The sequence below is a fragment of the Nicotiana tabacum genome, chromosome 10, assembly GCF_000715075.1.
Source record: "Nicotiana tabacum cultivar K326 chromosome 10, ASM71507v2, whole genome shotgun sequence".
NCBI lineage: Eukaryota > Viridiplantae > Streptophyta > Magnoliopsida > Solanales > Solanaceae > Nicotiana > Nicotiana tabacum.
This window is the reverse complement of record NC_134089.1, coordinates 2,847,412-2,853,411: the sequence shown is the minus strand read 5'-3', so window position 1 is coordinate 2,853,411 and position 6,000 is coordinate 2,847,412.

Genomic DNA, 6,000 nt, shown 5'->3' with positions numbered 1-6,000 from the left:
TCAAGAAGTGAGAGAAAAAGATTACTATAAAAAAATGCACTACTGCACCGCGCCATGCGCAGCGGGTCACTAGTGCAAATTTCATGTAGAGTGAAAAGAATAGGCCTCTGAACTTTTCCACTAATGCGGCGCATGGTGCGCCACTCGGTGCGTCGTGGTAGTGCATTTTCTCGCCCAACATTTCCCACTTCGGCTTGGAAAGTATAGTTTCGTCTGGACCCATTCCTTCATGGTATAAATACATCAAAAATACGATTTTTAGAGGACTTTTGACCTTGGAAGCTTTTGGAGAGCATTGTGGGCTACAAGACACAAGATTTTATCATATTTCCATCAATTCAATACGTGAGTTTAGATTGTCACGTTAGATTGATGTTTTCTTACTCTTTAATTATATTTTTTATGACTTCTTTCATGATTATGGAGTAGTTTCTCTTAGGGTTTGACTAATATGGTGTTTTGATTCCTATTTGTGGATTTTAACTCAAGTTCTTTGCTTGAATTCGTTCATGGAGCTTTGAATTATTGCAACTTTATTCTTTGGTTTATTTAATCCAAAGAGAAATATTTTGGTGATTATCTTTGAATTATTTGGTTTGATTTAAATCAGTGATTCTTTAAAGTAATCAAAAGAGCTTGTTGATTAACTCAAGTTAGAAGAATATTCGAGAGACGTTTTTCTGAAGACTAATCCATTAACGCATGCTTGCATATTTTCACAGTGCTATATTAGTTCACCTCGTAGAGTTAATATTTAATCAAGAGAGAAGTCTTGGCTACACGTTTGAACTAATCACCGAGTGAATTCGTTAGAATCATTAGAATAATAGAGTGAATTGAACTAAAGTTGAATTTCAAATAGCTATCTTGCACCTATCCTGTCACGACCTTTATTTTTTTCGTTGATTATTTCGGTGTTGCTCAATTTTTTTTTTCTATGATAAATTGTCACTTGTTTAGTTTTCATAGTTAGTTTTAGTTATTAATCATCCCAACTAAAGTGTTAATCAACCTGAATAACGTTAAGCTAGAAATTACTTGAACTATAGGGCCACTAATCCAATCGTGTTGTGTTTTGCGCTCGTCATAGGGCCACAAATTAAACTATAGTCCACAATATCTGCATGGGTCCAGGAAACCGGACCCAGATCGTCTAAAATTTTGTCGGCTCATTAAAACAATCTAAGGAACAATAGTCATCGCCTCTCCATGACTGTTCCTCGTGTTTTGGCATTTTAGGGCCATAAAACTAGAATTCAGCCTGATTTCCAGATTTTTGTATGTTATAGCCCACGCCATCTGCATCGGACCCGAATTTCCTAAACTTTTACCGCCCATCAAAAACAACATAAGGAATAATAATCATCGCCTCGCCATGATCGTTCCTCAGTTTTTGGTATTTTTGGGCCAAAAAACTAGATCGCTGACCGATTGCCAAATTTTTGTGTACGTTCACACCATCTGCATGAATCCGGGATACCGAATCCGAATAGCCGAAAATTTTTCGGGGCCATAAAAATTATCTAATGAACAATAGTCATGGATTCGGCATGACCGTTCCTCATTGTTAGGCATTTTTGGGCCAAACACCTAGAACTCGGGCCAATTTTCATGTGTTATAGTCCACGCCATCTGCATGAATCCGGGCTACCGGATCCTAATTGCCTAAAAACTTTTGGGGCCATAAAAATGAACAAATGAACACTATTCATCGCTTCGGCATGACCGTTACTCATTTTTATTTTGTATTTTACGACCAAAAAAATACTATCTGCATGAATATAGGCTACCGAATCCGAATAGCCTAAACTTTTGTGGGGCCACAAAAATTATCTAATGAACAATAGCCATGGCTTCGGCATGACCGTTCCTCATTTTTCGACATTTTGTGCCAAAAAATAAGAACTTGGGTCGATTTTTGATTTTGCGTGTAGTCCACGCCATCTGCATGAACTCGGACGACCGACTACGAAACGCCTATAATTTTGCGGGCCCATCAGAAATGATATAATGAATAATAGTCATCGCTTCGCCATGACTATTCCTCAATTTGTTTTGACGTTTTAGGGCCATAAAATAGGAATTCGATACTATTTTTGATTTTTTTGTGTGCTATAGTCTAAACCAATTGCATGAACTCGGGAGACCGGTAGGTAAATAAAATTCATCTCTTTTTTTTATGTGTTTTAGGAAGAATCCTTAGTATTTTTTTATTTTCTTATTCTTTGAATTTTGAGCTCTAGAAGTATATCAGGTTATTCAGGAGTTTGAATATAATACTTAAGCATATAAGTTCTTTATACCTATTAGACTAACTCATGTCCTGGGTAATTTATGTCTGTATACGGGTAAAATCGGGGTAGTAAGCACCCCGATTTTCCGGTGGGGCAAACAAAGCAAGGACATAACTACATGGAACTAGAATCGAAGCTAAAAACCTCTCGTACTAAGGCCTGAACGAAGCGCTTACGATTCAGGCCATCGAGACAACGCCCCCCGAATCTGATTCGGGCTCCAGGCCTCAGAAGGAATAACCAACACTACTAAAAAATGGTCAATTTCCGACTGAAATATTCCGACCGGAAAAAATAGTCAAATATTTCCCACGGAATCGGTCGAAAATTGAATAAAAATATATTTTTTAATTTTTAATAATAATTACGACTGATATTCCGTCTATATCCGTTGTAAATTTTGGCGGAAAATACCGCGTAACTGTTAGCGACCAATTCGGTCGGAAACAATTTAAAAAAATTAAAAAATTGCGATCGATTTGGTCGGAATCCTTTATTAAAACGATGTTTGACTAATTGACCTAATTTTCGACTGAATCAGTCGGGATATAATTTTAACCCCCCCCCCCCCCCCCCCGACCCCTTTCATTTTTCTTTTCCTATTTTCTCCCTTCTCTCTTCTCTCTCTCACACTCAAACCGCCCCTCTCCCTCCCCCCACCCAACCCGCTGCTGACATCACCAGCGACACTCGCCGGCGATGCGGCCCCGCTGCAGCTCCGTCGACGACCCTCCACTGCCATGTAGGTTTTCCTCACCTTCCTTTCTATTTTTTTTAAAAAAATACACCGATTTTGTTTAATTGCTCCTAGTTTGGTTTGTAAATATTGATTGGTTTTAGCTAAAGTAAATATATAACTATTGTTAGTAGCTAAATTAAAGTTATATATTGGTAATTTAGAGTTATATGTTAAAGTTATATGTTGGTAATTTAGGGTTTTATGTTAACCTTATATGTTAAAGTTATATGTTGGTAATTTAGAGTTATATATTGCTAAATTAAATTTATAATTTAAAGTTATATGTTGGTAAATTACATACTAATTTGGGGGTAACATTACCCAGTTGGGGATAATTTTACTAAATAATTTTTCTAACTAATTTGTAGAGTTGTTACATATATAGCAATTCATCACATTTGATTATATTGGGGAGGGTACTAATTTTAAGAGGAGAAAGTATGAAGAATCTATTAAAACTCTTAGTGCTAGTTGACTATTTTTGACAATATGTCTTACTCCTAACTTTTTTAATATCTTTTGACTGTCATGGAATTAAGCTTAATTGAAATCTATTATCATTTTTATCCATTAAATTGTTAAATTGTTGTTGTAGATTAGTCCATTTGTTTTTGCATTATTGTTATTGTAGATCCCAAATATTTGAATTCATTCTACTTTATATTAAACAATTATGCTCTTTAAATTAAATGCCTTAATTTTTATATTCTATTTGAATTCTTTAATTTTTATATTTTGAAATAGTTTAAATAATTGTTAATTAAGACTATTTCTTTTGTTTGAGAAATCATTAGTTAATTTGGATTATATGAATATTTAAGAAGCTATTCAAATTTAATTATTATATTTAAAGACTTATATTATTTAGAATAGGAATTAATGTGAGATTTCGAGTGTTAAAAAATATTAATTTAAAAAATAAAATATATCAATTCAAGTGCTTTGATACAATGATATGTATATATCTAAAACGAACCTTTGAAAGAGTATAACTTTTTAACCAGTTTAAATAAATCAAATTGTTTTAAATATCTCATTTCTAGATTTCTATTTGTGTAGATAGAATTTGAGCATCGTAGATGGATATATAATACGAATCGTCCTAATCGTGCCGTGTTGAGGGATGAATTTATTGAAGGGATTGCTGAATTTATTGCTAAGGCTCAAACACTTGATGATTTTCTTATTGGAGGAAGGATTAGGTATCCTTGTGTGAAATGTAAGTGTGTTTGTAGAAAATTATTATATATGGACTGTTCACGGAGAGAAACATGCTAGTTTAGATGATGTTAACTTTCATAATTCTTTTGGTGGTGAGGGTAGCACCATTGCGGAGCATAATGTTGAAAATTCTCGATACAATGAAATGATGAAGGATGCTTTTGGGATATTTTCTGGGGTTCATTCCGAACCAAATGATGAGGCTAAGAGTTTCTATGAACAATTAGAGGAAGCTAGTCGTCCATTGTATGAAGGCTCGGTGCATTTCAAGTTGTCTGTTGCAGTTAGATTGCTAAGTATTAAATCAGATAGTTTTATTTCCCAAGCAGGTATCGATTCTATTATTGGGCTTATGAATGAACTTAATCCAAGTAACATTGACTTACCAAAAGATTTCTACACTGCTAAGAAATTGGTTTCTAAGTTGGCTCTTTCATCAGAGAGAATTGATTGTTGTGAGAAAGGTTACGTGTTATTTTATAAGAATGATGCATCTCTAGAGAACTGTAAATTTTGTAATCCTCCTCGTTTTAAGGAAGTCACAAACGCCAATACAAAAAAGAAAGTTACAGTTAAAGCGATGCATTACTTACCTCTTATACCTAGGTTAAAGCGATCGTATGCATCAATGATATATGTTCCTCATAGGAGATGGTACTATGAACATAGAAGGCCACCCGGTATTCTCTGCCATCCGTCAGATGGAGAAGCATGAAAGCATTTTGATAGGGTGTTCCTCGAGTTTGCTAGTGAACCAAGAAATATTAGGTTGGGATTGACTTGTTATTCTTTTTTAGGTTGTTCTTCCTTCAATCATTTAATATATTTGAAGAATTATTGTATGTTTTTTTATGACATGTTAAACATTTTATGTTATTCCTTTAATTATCTATTATGTTGTAAAATTATTTTATATTTTTATGACTTGTTAGATTGTTTATTTATTTCTTTAGTCGTTTAATTTGTAGAATAATTATTTTATATTTACTGTCACTTGTTGTATTTTTTGTTTTATATTTTATTATGTTTATATTACATATATGGCATCTAAGGGGAAGGAAAAGATGAAATCTAAGAAGAAAAAATAATTTGTTCCAACTTTCTCAAGTATGCCAAATATGAGTCCTCCTCTTCCTCATTCTCCTCAGTTGACTTCATTGCCATCTACCATGTTCACTATCCTCCCTCCATCTAATAATTCAGTTTAATATTATTCTATGCCTGCCAAAAGAAGTAAAAGTAACATTGTTTTTAACTTTGTACTCATACCTTCTATACCATCATCTTCACCGGGCTTTTATGGTAGTCAGCATACTGGCTTACCAGCTGCTGCACCCCCGAGCTTTTATGGTAGTCAGCATACAGGCTCACCAGCTATTGTACCCCCGAGCTTTCATGGTAGTCAGCATGGTGGCTCACCAGCTGCTGCATCACCGAGCTTTTATGGTTGTCAGCATGATGGTTTGTCTTTTGTTACACCATCATCTTCCAGTCCACCATCATCATCCATTCCCAGCATATCTAGGATGGATATTGGAGGCTCTCGCCCAGCTACATTCTGCACCATCTAGTAGACGTAGACAGAATCTTGGAAGGGATGTACAATTTGATAGTTATAATCGATTGATAATCGTCCCCTATGAGGATGGGTAAGAAGGTTCTTATACTATTTTTTAGGTTTTGAATGTACTTTTAGATATGTCAACATTAAGGAATATTTATTTATAATTAAAACTTTTGAAACTT